General features: G+C 36.8%; 1 non-coding gene across 12 annotated transcripts in view; it reads left to right on the top strand.

Annotated features, from left to right (window-relative positions):
- Positions 1–15,515: 15,515 nt before the first annotated feature.
- LOC102155839 overlaps positions 15,516–19,324 on the top strand; it is an 81,073-nt gene continuing 77,264 nt past the window's right edge. For 10 of the 12 annotated variants that reach the window (XR_005383295.1, XR_005383289.1, XR_005383294.1 and 7 more), the window contains exon 1: positions 17,066–17,286. This is a non-coding gene — a transcript (uncharacterized LOC102155839). Of the gene's footprint in view, positions 15,701–17,065; positions 17,287–17,338; positions 18,073–19,324 lie in introns of those variants that run through there. The other 2 variants (XR_005383298.1, XR_005383297.1) reach the window with 2 other exon arrangements.

Genomic DNA, 19,324 nt, shown 5'->3' with positions numbered 1-19,324 from the left:
TTGGGTGGGGATAAGGTACGGGTAGAGGTAGGGATGGGTAGGATTATGGTTGAGGAAGGAGTATGGGTAAGGGAGGTTTAGGTGTTGGGTTAGCGGCAGGGGAAGATTTAGGGTTAGTGTTGGCAGGACTAGGTTTAGAGGTATGGTTAGGGTTAGTGATAAGGTTAGGCATAGGATTAGGGGTAAGAGTAGGGTGAGGTGTATTGGTAAGGTTAGTGGTAGGGGAAGATTTAGTGGGTTAGGGTAGGGTCTAGGGTTAGGTAGACATGAGTGTAGTGGTAAGGGCAGGGAATGGAGCAGGAGCTGGATTAGGCATAGCAGTAGGGGTAGGGGTAGTAGTAGGGTTAGAGGTAGGGGTAGGGGGGGATCCCTGGGTGGCGCAGTGGTTTGGCGCCTGCCTTTGGCCCAGGGCATGATCCTGGAGTTCCAGGATCGAGTCCCACGTCCGGCTCCCTGCATGGAGCCTGTTTATCCCTCTGCCTGTGTCTCTGCCTCTCTCTCTCTCTCTCTCTCTCTCTCTCTGTGTCTATCAATGAATAAATAAATAAGTCTTTAGGAAAAAAAAGATTTAAGGGGTAGGGGAAAGGACAGTTGTAGGTTTAGTTGTAGGGTAAGGGGTATGGTTAGAGTTAGGAGTAGGGTTAGGGGGAAGGGTTGGGTTAGTTGCAGGTTTAGGAATAGGATTAGGGTGGTGTAGGGGTAGAGAGAGGGTAGGGTTAGGTGCAGTGGTAGGGGTAAGGATAGGTAGGAGTAGGAGCCGGATTAGGCATTGCTGTTGGATTAGGGGTAGGGTTAGTGTTAGGGGTAGGGTTAGTTTTAGGGGTAGGGGAAGGGGTCGATGTAGGGTTAGGGTTAGGGTAGGGTTTGGTTAGAGGTAGGGGTAAGTATAAATATAGGGGTAACTGTGTAGAGTCATGGCTAGAGTTAGGGGTATGAATAGGGTTAGGAGTAGATGTAGAGTTATGGGCAAGACTAGGATTAGGGGTAGGGGTAGGTGTAGAGGTAGGTTGAGGAGTAGCATAGGGTAAGGTTAGGCGCATGGATAGGGGTAATGGTAGGAGTAGTGTTAAGGTTAGGGGTAAGGGTTGGTTTAGGTGTAGGTTTATGCAGGCAATGTTTTAATGCTAGGGATACGGTAGGCAACAAAACAAGCAAAAACCCCTCTCCTTTTGGAGACTTTCCTTCTTTTTTTCTTCCTTTTATTTTTTATTTTTTTTTTTTAGCTTGATTGAGGTATAATGGCCAAATGAAATTACTTTCTCATGGGCAAGGCAGATAATGAACCATAGATAGGTCATATAGGTAGAATGTTAGGAGGCAATGAGTGTTATGGAGAAAAGAATAAATAGGAAAGTCGAATATGGAGTGTTGAGGTTGAGGATTAGAATTGCAGTTTTAACATAGTGCATCATTTCAGTAAGGACCTGGAGGCAATGGAGGCAGCAAATTATATTGTCCTCATCTTCCAGTATGCTATGTATTTTACCAAGGGAGTGAGTGAGATAGAGAGAGGAGGTCAAAGATCTGAGCCTCCAGACACTCCCAACACTAAGTATTGGAGATAAAATGAAGGGAGATGAAACCGCGAAGCAGTTTGTAGGAAATGTTGTAGAAACCACCTTGAGTGGCCTATTACTATCTGAGCATAAGTGATTAGAGGGAGGCTCAGAAAGACTTAATGAAAGTGGTAACTGAACGTGGCATTAGAGATTAAACAGCACATTGATGGGCAGGGAATTTTAGATGGGATAAAGATGAACACAAAGGCAGCGACAGAGGCAGTGAAAGAAAATCAGATTTGGAGATTGATGGGTATTTATTTGAGTGTTCCCGGAAACAGGGTTGTTTGGGTTAGAGGCTGGACTAGGAGCAGGGTTTGCTGGGGGAAGCTGAAAGATGAAAATTGGTAGTCTTTAAACAGCTGGGTATGCCACGATTCCTTATCTGGTAAGTGAACTTTATAATGGAGACAATAAAGAACCATCAAAGCCAAGGTAAGGATGTTTTGGTAATATTACTCTGGTGACCTTATAGTTTTGAATGGAGCTAAGGAATTGACTTTGTGCATGACTATATCCAAATTTGTTGTGATTTGGCATAGGCACTTAACCTTCTAATACCTTGACCTCTGGTAATTCCTTTCTTTGGTTTATTTAAATGTCATTCACCCTTTAATGCCTACTTTGAGTTCATGTTCTGTGTGGTTTTTTAAAATAGTTTGTTCATTCCAATTCCTATTGATCTGTCCTATGATTTATTGCATCGAAGAGAAAATTTTGTTTTCAAAATTTTAACTATGGTTGCACTTTTTTTTTCTTTGTTGCTATTGAAGAATTGCAAAGCTTAAAGCCAAAGGGCATGTATTTGATTCCTTTATATTTCTTTCCAACAGGCTCTAAGTGTGCTTGGCACTGTATTTTATTATTGATATATCCTCCTGATGATGTTTATGAAATCAGGTCACCTGCTCGCTAGAACTTTTTCCTGGTTTCTATACCACATATGTAACAATGTTCAAGTCCTTTAAGCACCCCCAGCCTAAGCTTATAGTTTTCTTTCCTGTGGTTCTGTACCATTTCCATGTTTTAAATAGTGAAATTCTGGAAAGATAGACAAATATTCAGCCAGCTGTGTCATGCTCCCATCACCCAAGCTGCCAGCCTCTTCCTTTGACTTTTAACATTTTGTTTCTGGCTATCTGAGATACCTGGCTCCTCCTCCCCTTCCTCCCCCTCCTCCTCCCTTCCTCCCCCTACTCCTTCCTCCTTCCTCCTCCTCCTCCTCCTCCTCCTCCTCTTCTTCTTCTTCTTCTTCCGATTTAATTGATATATAATTACCATATTATAAAATTCATTCTTTAAAATGTGCAGTTCGGTGAGTTTTAATATGTTCACAGAGTTGTGCAACCATACGATAACTTTGCAGAACACTTTTATTGCACTAAAAGAAACGCTGTATTCTTAGTCACTGCACACTGCTTCCCCTTCCAGTTCCTGACAGTTACTAGTCGACTTTCTGTCTCTAAGTATTGACTAATCTGGACATTTCATATAAATGGAATAATATAATATGTGGTCTTTTCTGTGTCGCTTCTTTAACATGACATAATCTTTTAAAGACTTATTCATGTTGCAGTACTTTGAAGGCTGGATAATATTCTGTTCTATGGATATACCACATTTTGTTTGTCCATTTATCAACTGATAAACATTTGAATTGTTTTGACCTTTTGATGATTTTGACTAATGCTGTTTGTGGACATTTGTGTACAAGTTATTGCATGGACATATGGTATGATTTTTCTTGGATATATACCTTGGAGTAGAATTGCTTGGTCCTATGGCAGCTTTATCCTTTACCTTTTGAGGAACAGTTCTCCAAACTAGCTGTACCACTTTATAATTCTACTATCAATGTATACAATTTCTCCACAGTCTTAATAACATTTGTTATCATCTGTTTTTTTTTTTTTTTAATTTTAATCATCTTAGTGGACATGAAGTGGTATTGTAGTTTTGACTTTCCCTGATGGCTAATGATGATATTGGGCATTTTCTCATGTGTTTATTGGCTGCATATATATATATTTTTTTCAGGACTTGTCTATTCACATCCTTTGCCTATTTTTAAATTGAGTTGTTTGTATTTTCGTTATTGAGTTAAGATTTATTTTTAGGGACGCCTGGGTGGCTCAGCAGCTGAGCATCTGCCTTTGGCTCAGGGCATGATCCCAAGATCTGGGATCGAGTCCCACGTCAGGCTCCCTGCATGGAGCCTGCTTCTCCCTCTGGCTGTGTCTCTGCCTCTCTCGCTGTGTCTCTCATGAATAAATAAATAAAATCTTTAAAAAAAGATTTATTTTTATATTTTAAGTACAAATCCCTTATTAGATATATGAAATGAAAATATTTTCTCTAATTCTTTGGGTTGTCTTATCACTTTTTTGATGCTGTTAATTGGAACATAAGTGTTTTTAATTTTGAGGAAGTCCAATTTATTTGCTTTTCCTTTGTTGTGTTTTTGTTGTCAGTATTTAAGAAACTCTTCCTTAGTCAAGATCACCAAACTTTATTCCCATTTTCTTCTAAGAGTCTTATAGTTTCAGCTCTTATATTCACATCTATGCTCAATTTTGAGTTAATTTTTCTATATGGTGTGAGGTAGGGATCCACTTTAATTTCTTCTATGTGGATATCCAGCTATCCTACCACCATTTGTTGAAAAGACTGTTCTTTCCCCATTGCATTGTCTTTGTACCTTTTTCTAAAATCAGTTGATTATAAATACATGGTTTGGTTTTGTTTATGTGTCTTTAAGCCAGTATGACAGTCATGATCACCATAGCTTAGTATTAAATTCTGAAATATGGGGGACCTCCAACTTTGTTTTTCTCCAAGATTATTTTGGTTGTTCCAGGTCCCTTGAATTTCTACATATAATTTAAGCTCAACTTGTCAATTTTTATGAAAAAAGACAGTTGAGATTTGATTAGGGATTATGTTGAATCTGTAGATTGATTAGGGAAGTATTGCTATCTTACTAATAGTTATCTTTCAATGCATGAAAATGAGATGCTTTTCCATTTATGTAGATTTTCTTTAATTTCTTTCAGTAGTACTTTATAGTTTTCAGAGTACATGTATTTAATTTCTTTTGTTATATGTATTGTTATTTTTTTGTGTGCGATGCTATTGTTAATGGAATTGTTTTCTCAATTTCATTTTTATATTCATTGCTAGTGTATAGAATTCCACGTGAGTTTTTATTTTTTATTTTTATTTTTTTAAAATATTTTATTTATTTATTCATGGGAGACACGGAGAGAGAGAGAGGCAGAGACACAGGCAGAGGGAGAAGGAGAAGCAGGCTCCATGCAGGGAGCCCGATGTGGGACACGATCCCGGGTCTCCAGGATCACACCCCGGGCTACAGGCGGCGCCAAACCGCTGTGCCACCGGGGCTGCCCCGCCACGTGAGTTTTTAATATTGATCTTATATTCTCCAATTTTGTTCAACTTGTTTATTAGTTCTAATTTTTTTTGTGGATTCTTTATGATATCCTGTATACAGGATCATATGATTTGCAAAACAAAGGTGGCTTTGCTGCTTCTATCCAAGTCTGAGAGTCCTTTATTTGTTTTACTTGTCTGTTTGTCCTGGATAAAACTTTCAATGTTACATATAAGTTGTGAGGGCAGATATCTTTGTACTGTTTCTTCTTTTAGGGAGAAAGTACTCAGTTTTTCACTATTAGCTCTGGGTTTTCTTAGATGTCCTTTAAAAGGTTCAAGAAGTTTCATGTATTCTTAGTTTGTTAAGTGTCTTTACTCAGGAAAGTAGTTGGGCTTTATCACTTTTTTTTCCCTCTGTCTATTGAGATAATCATGTGGTTTTGTTCTTCATTTTATTAATTGATCTCATGCATTCCACTAATTTTTATATGTTAAATCAACCTTGCATTCCTCGAATAAATCTTACTTTGCCATGTTGTGTGATTTTTTTTTTTACACATTACTGGATTCATATGCTAATATTTTTTTTTTTAAAGATTTATTTATTTATTCATTCAGAGAGAGCGAGAGAGAGGCAGAGACACAGGCAGAGGGAGAAGCAGGCTCCATGCAGGGAGCCTGATGTGGGGCTCGATCCCGGAACTCCAGGATCACGCCCTGGGCTGAAGGCAGATGCTCAACGGCTGAGCCACCCAGGCATCCCTTTAATTGATATCTTAATCTAGTTTTGACATTATAAAGCAAATTCTTTTGTTGGGAAATGTCCTCTCACACTTTTTTAAAGATTTGTAAGAATTGGCTTTAATTTTCTGTGTTGGGTAGAATTTATCACTGAAATTATTTAAGTGTGGGCTTTTTCAAAGCCTTTTGTTGAAATTGAAGTGTAATTGACATTAGATATTATATTAATTCCAGGTATACAACACAATAATATGATATTTGTATACACTGTGACATGATCACAATAATCCTAATAACCATCTGTCTCCATACAAGGTTGCATAATTTTTTTCTTATGATGAGAAATTTTAAGGTTAACTCTCTTAGCAACTTTAAAATATGTAATGCAGTATTATTGCCTATAATCACCATGCTGCACATTATATTCCCATGACTTATTTGTTTTATATTTGAACCTTTGTATCTCTTGACCCCCTTCACCTAATTTGCCCACTCAATTGCTGTAACCAATCCTTTTCTCTACCCATTAGTTTTGTTTCATTTTGTTTGCTAATCTTGTTTTTTAGATTCCAATTATGAGTAAAATCATGTGGTATTAGCATATATAATACTATTCCATGTCTTTGCTTGTTATAGGTGTACTCAAAGTTTTTGTTTCTCTGAATCAATGTTTGTAGGTTGTATCTTTCTAGGAATTTGTCTGTTTTATCCAACTTATTTGTTGACAGAATATTTTCATATAATTTTATTATAATACTTTTATTTTTGACAAATATCCAGGGATTATGGATATTTCTCACTGCAGAAGTTTTGAATTAAATCAAAGACAAGCTCTGTGAATGGGACTTTTTCAGGGAGCTGCCAAATAAATCTAATACAGACAGTTCTCTGGGATGGGGCTTTTGTGGCAACTCCAAACCCATTTTGTTCCCTCCTATGCCTGGTAGGCTGCTGGTTTTCATAGGCTCTAAGACTACTCACTGGTTTAAAGACCTATCATGCAGCTAGGAGAGAAGAATAGGAATAACACAAGTTAAAATGTCACAGAGTTTACTGTTCTTGAGACTTAGTCATTTTTCTTGAAGGAATATTCCTCAGATTGTTGAAAGCCTTTGGTTACTTTACATAGTTACAAAAAAGTTGATATTTACAATTTTTGCCCATGTTCCCATTTTTTCTGAGGTGCTTTTATGAAGGAGTAGATTTCCAGAGGTATTTACTCTCCCATCCTAGAAGATGGGAATTCTTTAGCTATTCGTTTTAACTACCACTTTTTCAGAGGCAGAAAGGAACCCAAGCAGAGACTTACCAGTTAAACATGTATAAGCCATGAACACAGACAAGATAGGAGTAACTTGTGTACACTTCTCAAACATTGAACATATTTGTTTATAAAAAATTAGATTTTTTCCACATGTCAAGTTTTGTGCAATGGTGAGCAAAACACAGCTTTAGCCTTTTTTTTTTTTTTTTAGTGGACAAAGGATAGATAAAGTTACTTTGGATAAAAAAGATGATACCAGGCTAATAATTTTGAACTTACAAGATAAAAGGAACAAGTGGAAGATTCCAAACAGAAAGATATAACAGGATTTGATAAAGGGAGGTGATGTTAATCATGATCATGATTGAATATAGCATTGTGGAAGCCAGAAGAAATCAAAGTAGCACATTGCTATTTGGTAAAGTCGCTTAAGCAGAGGTCTTTTGAGATGTGAAGGGAATATATTTTGTCTATCTTGTTTTTCTAACCAGAGATTAGGAAAAATTTTGAATTTAAAAGATGAAAATATGATGGCGGAATGCAAAACACTGGCTCTACTGATACCACCTAGAGTTAGTCAACCCCTGTGAATTCAACAATGTCTGAGATATGTGACCACCTCATCCTAACACTTTAATAAGCCTCATTCACAAATGCGAGAAAACGTTGTTGTTTTATTCTTTTTTTTAAAGACGATGAATTAAACAATGAATAAAAGAATCCTGCCCGGCAAACAGTCCATTCTGTGCTTTTCCAAAGTGTGAAATACTCAGTAAACGACATTACTTTCTTTCCTATGATAATTTAAAGTGTTTTACAAGCGTTAATGGAGAGAACCCTTTGTTTTCAATCTCAATTTTGTTCCTGTTTCCATACTGAAAAATGAATCTGGAGAAAATCATATGACCGTATTGGTTGGTCTCACTATTACTGGTTTTCTCTGAATGTAATTGTGTTTCATAGTTCTTGAATAATCCCTTACTCATCCAAGTTGACTCTCTTGCATATTTATCTCACTTGACCTTGCAAATCGATTTTGCTTTGCCAGGTTTATATTCTCATCCCTGATGGTTTAATTGTGAGAAGACATAATTGATCGTCTCTTAATTAAAGAAATTATACATATATATTATGAAATTTCTCAACTGCTTCCTTTTAAGCTATCTTTGTGCTTTTGTGCATCATCTAAACTGTATTTGCAGTTTTATTTATCTTCTGATTTTTCCTGTTTCAAAGGAAAATGTATCCCTCTTCCTCTTCAAGGCTGGCCTACTTCCTGTGTCTAGGATCCCATAACTGCCATTTTTTTTTTTGACCTTGTTTAAACAACCACTCTCTCTTGCATTGTTTTTTTTTACTATCTTCATTTGCATTGACTTTCTCCTAGACTTGTACATTTTATGAAATTTCCCAAAATATAAACAAATAAGTACAAACAGAGAACTACTAGCTCAAAAATATTCCCTTCCATTGTTTCATTCTTTTACTTTCTTTCATGGCCTACACTCATTTTTAAGAACATTTTTTTTTCTTATTATAAAAGTAATTATCTATAGTTCAGAAAACTTGGAAAACAAAGCATTTAAAGGAAAAAATTCACAATTGAAAAAAGTTATCAACATTTTAAAGTATATTCTTGCATTATTTTTCTGATACTGCAGTTTTTTCTGTGACATTGTACTATTGTAACAATAGTGATATTGTACTATTCAGTTTATATATATGTCATAGTGCATATTACAGATTGCGATATATTGGAAATGTTTTTCCATGTCAATATTTTTTTCCTGCAATTTGATTTTTTTTTTTAAATTTTTATTTATTTATGATCGTCACACACAGAGAGAGAGAGAGGCAGAGACACAGACAGAGGGAGAAGCAGGCTCCATGCACCGGGAGCCCGACGTGGGACTCGATCCCGGGTCTCCAGGATCGCGCCCCGGGCCAAAGGCAGGCGCTAAACCACTGCGCCACCCAGGGATCCCTGCAATTTGATTTTAATGGCTACATAGCCTGCCTTGTATGAATGTAACAAAATTTACTTGACAAATTAATAAATTTTCTTATTCCTACTGGAAATCATATTGTATATTTATTATTTACTTTCTTATTGTTTGTCTGCCCTACTATTTCTATGGGAGTAGGAAACTTGATTGCCTTATTTCCCTTTGTCCAGTATCTAGAGGACTTCAGGTACAGAGTGCTCACTGAATGGATATTTATTTGTTATATGAGTTAGTATATCAATACATAATTAAATTATTTCCAATTTTTAATATTGTAAGTGATAGTGCAAGAATTTCTTTTAAATATTTTTGTGCAGGGATGCCTGAGTGGCTTAGCGGTTGAGCACCTGCCTTCGGCTCAGGGCATGATCCTGGAGTCCCGGGATCAAGTCCCACATTGGACTCCCTGCATGGAGCCTGCTTCTCCCTCTGCCTGTGTCTCTGCCTCTCTCTCTCTGTGTCTCTCATGAATAAATAAATAAAATCTTTAAAAAAATATATTTTGTGCAGATTTTTAATGATTTGTTTAGTATTAATTTTTATAAGGTGAATTTCTAAGTCAAATTTGTAAACTATAAGGTTTGTCATAAATTGTCTGATACTCTCTTAAATGATTGTACCAGTGTACACTCCCATTAGCTATATGTGAGTGTGTCAATGCTAGCAATCTTTTCTAAAATTGTATTTTAGTATTAAAAAGGGAAAAAATTCAGTGATTGAACATCTGCCTTAGGCTCAGGGTGTGATCCTGGGTGCGATGGAATCCCACATCAGGCTCCCTGCAAGGAGCCTGCTTCTCCCTCTGTGTCTCTGCCTTTCTCTCTCTCTCTCCTTTCATGAATAAATAAATAAATAATATCTTTAAAAAATCATTTCTGAGTAGGCAGAAAGTATTATCTTTATCTCTTATTTCATTTCTTTGATTAAATGTGAGTTCTAAGGATCTCATTTATATAATTTTAATTCTTTTGTATTTGTTAAGTTACCCAGAGTATGGCCTATCTTGATTAATGTTCCATGTGCTCTTGAAAATCAAGTGTATACTGTTATTTGGTGAGTATTGTATAAATATAAATGAGGTTAATTTGGGTGGTATGTCTTCTGTATTTTTTTAAAGATTTTATTTTATATTTTTTTAATTTTTATTTATTTATGATAGTCACAGAGAGAAGAGAGAGAGAGAGAGAGAGGCAGAGACACAGGCAGAGGGAGAAGCAGGCTCCATGCACCGGGAGCCCTATGTGGGATTCGATCCCGGGTCTACCAGGATCGCGCCCTGGGCCAAAGGCAGGCGCCAAACTGCTGCGCCACCCAGGGATCCCCTGTCTTCTGTATTTTTATTGATACTTTGCCTACTTATTCTTTTAATTAGTGAGATAAGTATTGAAATCTCCAACTGTAACTGTAAATCATTTATTTCTTCCTTTCATTTGTATTAGTTTTGCCTTAGGTATTTTAAACTGTTGAGTGCATAAACATTTTAAATTATTATATCATGTAGAATTAACCTCTTTATTATTTCATGTATCTCTTCATCTCTGACAATATTCTTTGCTCTCATTTCTACTTTGTCTGATATTAATATAGATACTCCAACTTTCTTTAATATTTGCATGATGTATCTTTTTTTGTCCTTTAACTTTTAATCCATCTATGGCTTTATATTTAAAGTGGGTATCTTGTAGATGGTGTATAGTTGTGTTATACTCTTTTATCTAGTATGACAATTTGTCTTTTACATTGATGTTCTTGACTTTTTACATTTAGTGAACTTATTTAAATGGTTGGACTAAAATCTATCATCTTGCTAGTTTTCTATTTATTACTTTCTATTTATTTTTTCTCTTTTTCTGCCTTATTTTGGACTGAATGTCTTTTATGATTCCATTTTTAACCACTGTTGACTTATTATTTTTTCTTTTTCCTAAACATTTTTAATAGTTACTCCAATATTTACAGTATTCATCTTTAAACTGTCAGATACTGGGATGCCTGGGTGGCTCAATGATTGAGCATCTGCCTTGGGCTCAGGTCAGGATCCCAGAGTCCTGGGATCGAGTTCCACATCAGGCTCCCTGTATGGAGCCTGTTTATCTACCTATGTCTCTGCTTCTCTCTCAGTGTCTCTCATGAATAAATAAAATTTTAAAAATAGAATCTATATTATAGATAGCAATTTACATGTAGTGTAAGTATCTTACAAGAGTATACTTCCAATCTGTCCTTTTCCTTGTGTTATTGCTGTAATACATTTTACTTTTACATATGCTATAAACATACAATAACCACACAAATACAGTTGTGTGCTTTAGGCAGTCAGTTATCATTTAGGGCAATTTAAAAAATGAAAAAATGAATTTTATATTTTCATTCATTATTCAATTTCTAGTGCTTTTCATTTGTTTCTGTAGATCCAAGTTTCTGATTGGTTTCATATGCCTTCTGCCTGAAGAACTTTCTTAACATTTGGTATGTGCAGGTCTGCTGGCCATGAATTTTCTCTTAATTGATTTATCTGAGGAAAGTTTTACTTCTTTATTTGACAAGGATTTCACTGGGTGTAAAACTATGGCTTAACAGTTTTTCTTTCAGCACCTTTAATATAACAGTCATTTTTTTCCTTCTTTGTATTGTTTCTTTTTTTTTTTAAGATTTTATTTATTTATTCATGAGAGACACACAGAGAGAGGCAGAGACACAGGCAGAGGGAGAAGCAGGCTCTGTGCAGGGAGCCTGATGTGGGACTCCATTCTGGGACTCCAGGATCACGCCCTGAGCTGAAAGCAGGTGCTCAACTGCTGAGCCACCCAGGCATCCCTTTTGTATTGTTTCTGATGAGACGTTTGCTATAATTCTTATCTTTGTTTTTCTGTATGTATTTTTTTTTTAAACCATCTCTGGCTGTGTTTAACATTTTCTCTTTCTCCCTTTGGTTTTCAACAATTTTAACATATGTCTAATTATTTTATTTTTGTGTTTTTATATTCATCCTCCTCGGTGATCTCTGAACTTCTTGGATCTATAGTTTGATGTCTGTCATTAATTTGGGAAATTCTCAACCATTATTTCTTTACATTTTTTTTCAGTCCTATTCTCTCTCTTCTCCTGAAATTTTGATTACACATATGTTGGATTGTGTTATTGTCCCATGACTCTCAGATGCACTGTTCTTTTTTTTCTTTTATACCCATTTTTCATTTTGTGTTTCATTTTTAAAATTTCTTTGGACTTATCTTAAATTTCAATTGTTCTATTTTCTGCTGTGTCAAGTCTGTTGTTGAGCTCACTGAAGTATCCTTCTATATTATTTTAACTTCTGGCATTTCCGTTTGAGTTTTTTGTTTCTCCACTGAAGTTACTATCTGAATTTGTATGTTGTCTACCTTTTCTACTAGAGCTTTTTATATATTAATCATAATTATTTTTAATACCTAGTGTGTTATTTCTAACATCTATATCATATCTGAGATTGGGTATGTTTACTGCTTTGTTTTTGACGGTGCATTGTTGTTTTATTTTGGATGCCTTTTAAATTTTTCTTGGCATATGGACATTGTGTTTAGATAGCAAAAACTGAGATAAAATAATTTTTGTACCTTAAAGATGATGTAATAACTTATTTTTTTTCCTGATAGGCCTTTAGTATAGAGGGAGGTTGGGTCAGTTAAAGTTAGGAATTGAGCTCCATTTGCATTTTGTTATTGGTATGGTTACCTTTTGTGTAACACCAACTTCAAATCCTTAGCATTACCTTATGCTCAGGGTAGGGACTGGTTTGCCAAAAGGTTTTTCTGATGGCTGCTCCACCCTCTGTTTTAAACCTTACATTAGAGAGGGTCTCCCTCTATGATCTTGTTCCTTCCCGAAAGTAGACTGCTGTTGTTTATTACTCAACTTTAGTTGCATCATGGTAAGAGCGTGCGTATGTGTGTTGTGTGTGTGTGTGTGTGTGTGTGTGTGTGTGTGTGTGGTGGTGGTGGTGGTGGTGGTGAGTATTTTCTGTTGTTCTGACTAAGATCTAGTTTAAATGGGCATTGTATCCTGAGTCATGGGAATCTCATGGGTCATCTCATGATGTCTCTCACCCAGCTGGAGAAGACCTTTATTGTTATGGAACCTGCATTTGTTTCTGCTCCTCCCATAAGCGTAGAGAGTTTTTTCCTATTCCAATCCCTTAGCTAGAATGGGTTTTCAACAGTGCCCTAAAGGAAGGAAAACAGGTCCCTCCCTCCCTCTTTCAATATTTTAAGCCCTTTGATTCTAGGAGAGATAGGAGAGAGGGATCCAAAGGGGGCTTTGTGCTTTTCCAGCAGACTGTTCCCTTCCCAGTACTGCATCTCTAGGGAGGCTTTCTTAGTACTCTGACCAGTGTCTTTGAAAGCATAGGAAGGTCTGTAGAGACTGGGCTTGCAAGTGAGTGCAAGTTCCCCTTGTGTTTGCAGCCCCCAGGGGTTCTATATTCTCTGACTAGCCTATGTTCAGCCTGTAGCAATTCTTTAAATATTTTAGCATAATCTTACTACATGTGTCCAGTAGCATCTACCCCAAGTCAATAAGTTCTTGCTTTCTGTCTGTCCTTGGGGGGCATTTCTTTAGGTTTCATGTTAGTTTGTAGCTCTGAAACCTCAACTAAATAACAGGTTCAAGTATTAGAGATTTTCCAGCATTTTATTGTTGTGTACTCGGTGTGAGATTACATGGAGCTTAAATATTGAGCCACCACACCTTGAGTATAGAATTGAAGCAGATATTAAAGCCATAAGGACTCAGGCAGGATAGCCAATCTATCCAGTTGTTCTATTCATAGTACTTGGCTTTAGAGGTGCTCCCAAATTGAAAAGTCTTATGCCTTTTCCAGTAGAGGAGACACATCTACATGTAAAAAGTTGGAAAAATGATTCTGGACCTTTTTAGAGTAGCAACAATGTAGTAAAAGAGTTAGATTTGCAATAATTGTAGTTTTTAAGTGCCTTTGACAGATAATTTTGAAAAAGGAAGAAGAAAAATGATAAAAGACAGCTGAGCTCAGACTAGTGCTGAGCAGTGCTGGAAAACCTTCTGGCCAGCCAAGTTATCTCATATCACAGCATCCATTTACTTATAATCTTAAAGGATATTTCGATCAATTCAACATTGTTAACATGTAGTAAGACTGCTAACTTTTTGGCACATATATTTATGTCATCTGGTTACACAAGCATGGAGTCTTGTTTATCAGATGATGGTACAGCTATTATTTATTGTAAATTTAGCCATCTCATTATAGGTGAATGAAATTCAAATCGTCAGAGTATCAAATACAATAAAAGCTTTATCGACTTTCCTGTCCTTCCTGCCAAATACACACGACAAACACATTTCACTTTAGGAAAAGACTTAAAAGTACTCTGAAGTGAAAACTATTCAAAGGTCTCCAGTTTCTACAGAAAGAACACAGAACAGCAAGGCAACTGCAAATCAGGCTAATCTTCAAGGTAATAGGATACTCTTTAAATCTTTTAAACTATGTCTCTTTTGTATGTAACACTACAGAATTGTCAGAGAAGAGAAAGAAGAATCCCCTAGTACCTTTGAAATTTAAGTTTTAAAAATCAAAATAATTTTATATTCAGTAATTTTAAAATGTGGTCCCCTCAATCCTGATCTGTAAAGTTTTCTTGATGGGATTATATTGCCACCGAACGCTGCCAGTGACACTGCTTAAATAGTAGCTTTCTTTGTTCTATGTGCCCTCTCACCCTTTTCTATAACATGAAGGCTCTCCCTCTGTGCCTTAAGAATTCTATATAAACTCATCATTTTTATACAGTTTTTACAGATAGATGGCCCCAGGGCCTGGTCTCTCAGCAACAGTATAACCGTCATGTCTGATTCTGTGCACAGCTGAAACTAGCTGTGTGTTTTAGTATGTATTTTTATATGCTCACTTTATTTATATTTATCCTGTATCGACAGTAAGTGATAAGCTTTTCAAATACAGAAAGCATATATTCTCCCCTCACACCTCTCTGCAATATGTTGTATACTGCTCTTTGTAGTGTCCCTTCGAATTAGGTATAATATCAAGCTTTGAAAGTACAAACATTTTGAAAAAAAAAATCTTACTAGCCAACTATAATTGCTAACTGTATAGGTATAATATGCCAAGGAACAATGCTAATTTTTTCTTGAGCACAAGATTAGGAACAGGCAACAATTTAATGTATATACATTTCTCTTAAATTCTTATCTATCTCATCTATCTATGTTTATGTGTATGTAATTATTCTAATTTTTATGGATGGGACAAAATGAGCCCAGAAATTAATAAACTTGCCAAAGGTCACACAAGTAATACTTTGAATAGAGAATTAAAATTAATTAATTTTTAAAAAGATTTTATTTATTTATTTAAAGAGAGTGAGTGAACAAGTGAGTATGAGTGGGGGAGGGGCAGAGGCAAAAGGAGAGAGAGAACCTCAGGCAGACTCCCCGCTGAGTGTGGACCCCCCCCCTCCGCCCCCCATACAGGGCTCAGTCTCATGATTCCGAGAGCATGACCTGAGCTGAGAGCAAGAGTTGGATGCCCAACTGACTGAAAGACCCAGGCGCCCCTGAAGAAAGAATTTAAACAAAGAATGTTTGCATATAAAGTCAATGCTGGAATCAACTCTGACTCTCATATAAACTCACCAGTAATTATCTTGACATCCAGATGGGACCCATATGCAATGAATAACTCATTGACTACCCCCAAGGTAAGTTTAAGTACCTGGCATCCTTTTTTAAGTACCAATTTTATTAAGAGCCATTATCAGGGTACCAATTATTGAATGATCTTCTATTGGTCTTATTATTGAGAACTGATGGGTGAAAAAGTCCATCTGGGTTTAGAAATATCTGCTAGGATTAATACTTAAAAGTATTACTGTATTGGGTCTTTGGAAATAGAAGTATTAGTTGACAGTAATTAATACTGTTTTACTGAATAGCTGTATTAGATGCACATACAGTATCCCTTAACTGGCGTGGAAAATGCTGTTTAAAATAAGAGCCAACTGCAGAAGCTTTTGTATATAAGGGGAGCAGCTAGACTCCTATTGGAGAGATGATTTTTTGTTTGGAAATGGAAGAGATGACAGATATGACAGACTCATTCTTCCTGTATTCATGGTCTAAACCTGATATTTGGGAGCACCTGAGAAACTAAAAATTCTCATGTTGGACTAGGACCCAAGCATCAGGGTTTTTTTTTTTTTTTTAAGATTTTATTTATTTATTCATGAGAGACAGAGAGATTGAGGCACAGACACAGGCAGAAGCAGGCTCCATGCAGGGAGCCCAACGTAATCGACCCCAGGTCTCCAGGATCACACCCCGGGCTGAAGGCTGTGCTAAACCACTGAGCCACCTGAGCTGCCCCCCAAGCATCAGTTTTTAAAGTTCCCAGGTAATTCTAGTGTGCAGCAATTTTGGAAAACACTCGTCTAGAATCTTACTACTCAAAGTGTGGTACTGGATGCTTATTAGAAATGCAGAATCTTGGGCCCTACCTCAAGTCTACTGAATCAGAGTCTGCATTTTAACAAGATCCTCCAGTGGTTTCTATACACATTAAAGCTTAAGAAGCACTGAGCTAGAAAAGTTTTCAACTCGAGCTGTACATTAGAATCACCTGGGGAGCTGTTAAAATATAATGATATTCTGGCCTCACTCACAGAGATTATAGTCCATTTGGTGTAGGGTGGGGACTGTACATTGGTATGCTGTGTGCTTCTCAGGTGAGTCCAGTGTGCAGTTATGATTATGAAGTAGAAGGCAAAGCTGAGCATTAAATAACTACATGAAAGAGAATCTAGAGGTTACTTAGCCTGGAAGATACAGATTAGGGACACTACAAAAAGGGGAAGTTTAAGGAAGCTTATGGTGGGTGATACAGCAATTTGTTGAGAAGTGGAGCTTAGAGAGGAAAGATTTTCCATTGAGAAATTTCTGTGGTGACCAAGATTGGTTAAAGGACTTTAAAAACACAGACGTGTGACATTCAATTTTAGATTGCTGGTTTTGTTATGATGCAGAAGAAGAGGGGATTATGAGATCATCTGACTGTAGTAATTCACACAGTTCTTGTGACATGTATAAAATCCTCACAGGATTATGAAGGATGGAGGATTGAGCTATTTAAAATATAACTTACAGGAAGAGTAACCCCAGAAAGTTAGAGGACTTTGAGTTGGAGGCATCTTCTTATCAGTCAAACATCATATAAGGACAGCTTGTCCTTTGGCCAGCAGCTGCTTCTACTACTTCAGGGATGAGTAGTATCTCTCTTGCTTGAGTCTAGGTCAGTAACTCATTCTTGCTTTTTGGTTATCTAGTCTTCTCTATACTCTTTCCAGCCTCCTTGAGATCTATGTTGTCCTTTTAGTTGGAGGGTCTTTCTCATGTCTAGTTATTAATGCATGAAGACTTTTCATCTAACTCTTTGTCTCTGGTTCTTTGTCATTATTTCCAGACATGCCTAAGCAAGGGAGAAATTTTTCTGACTGCTGAGTACAAGATACATCCCTTTTAAGTAAGGGACAGAAACAAAACAAAGCCAAATGACAAACCCAGAATTCTCTTTCCTTCTGAAATAAGAGAAGTCATTTATCTATGCCTACTAATTTCAGAGGGAAGTGTGGAAAACTCTCCCTTGAGGCATCCAGGTCATCTGTGTTAAGCTTGGGTACACCTCCACAGCCAGTGTGGCTGTATCTTATACCTAAGACATTGATACCAAAGGGAGTATTAGGTGTGGTAGTGAGAGCTTAAGTTATTGAGCAAGCAGATTCTCAAGGGAGGAAATGCTTTACCTCATTTCATATAACCTTTCCTGCCTCTCTTTTCTGAAAGAAGGAAAAATGGACAAGAAGTAGTCATGGAAGATTTTGTGTTTAAAGTGGTAACCTGTTTTATAAAAGTGCTATTTTTGTGTACATCTTACCTTGGACTGCAAAACAAGCAGGCTTCTTTGGAGCTTTGGCTCCAGCAATGAAATAGCAATGTGAAAAATTGGAAAATGACCAAAGCTAAGTATGAGAAGTCTAAGCAAGGGCAAGTGTAAAGGGAAAATCAGAGTTGAAAGAAGGTAAGGTGATAATACCAAGGCACCCCATTGCCTTATCTATTAGGTGGAATATAATTTTCACTATTTAATACTTGGCAGAAAGTATCTTTAAATGAGAATACAGCCCATGCATGAATCTCACACATTTTGCTACTTGGTAGAGTAGAACCACATTTTCCCTTTGTGAGTCAGTATGCCATAAAATGACTAAAATTAATTTCTCCCCATCAGTCTTTACTTCATGTTAGGTTCCAACCAGAGAGTGAGCAAAGGATGTATAAGAAACCAGCCCAGGGACAAAGGAAGAAACTGATTAAGTAATTGGAGCAATAGAGTCTGAGGTCATTCAGTGTAGAGGCTGCCCTCCATACCATTGGACTTACCACATAAGGGAAGAGATGCTAAAAACTGGCAACTGGGATAGACTGGTAGGTTGGAGGAATTCAGTGAGTCCAGGCTAAAGTCCCAAGTCATCAATAGCCTTGATACATTGAGAACATCAGCATGATGCTCATGAGAAAGACTCTGTGTTACTAAGAAAAGGGTAAATCCTATTCTGTATGTTTAGATGATCAGGGAGGATATTTGTACATCTCAGTCAGAATTTCAACAAAATGATTATGTTGTTTTGTAATGGGATTTAAGGGTTAAGCTTTCATTATTCTAGGATGACTTCCTGGGACACCAATTGGATAACTAAGTTGTCATGATATGAGCATTTAGTTTTCTCTTAGTTACCAAATAGCATGCTTCTTTATCTAATATGCTGCTTGCATCTACGCATTTAACTTTCCTTGTATTAATATCACCATTGTAGGTTAACTTAAAATTAACATTTATTCGGTTGCTTATTAGAGTATGTTGGTATGATCTTCTCTGTCTCTTCCCTCCCTTGATCGTGCACTGAGCCCACCTTCCTTTCCCCATGCACCTCTCAAACCCTGATCAAACACAATTTGATCAGAATGTTCCCCTACCTTCTTTCTAGCCTCCCTGCTCTGTTTCTCATCTTTTTTTATTGAAACGAACACCTAGACAATTTGTTTCTCGGTCATTGTCATTGCTCACCTCCAATTTTAGCTCTTCAGATGGTATCACACTTCTCTCTCAACACATGCAACTAATTCAGCCACTCGACATGTTTACTCCGCACATTTATACAAAACACATTTAAACATTCACTTTTCATTTGCATCTGCATTTTATACTGTTCAGGAAAAAAAATCATACAAGAGAAGCATCTGCCAGAACTCCAGTTCTTGTTTCAATTTCT

This window comes from Canis lupus, chromosome 33 (assembly GCF_011100685.1).
Source record: "Canis lupus familiaris isolate Mischka breed German Shepherd chromosome 33, alternate assembly UU_Cfam_GSD_1.0, whole genome shotgun sequence".
Taxonomy (NCBI): domain Eukaryota; kingdom Metazoa; phylum Chordata; class Mammalia; order Carnivora; family Canidae; genus Canis; species Canis lupus.
Note: the sequence above shows the minus strand (reverse complement) of the source record. Positions and strands in the feature narration are given on the sequence as shown.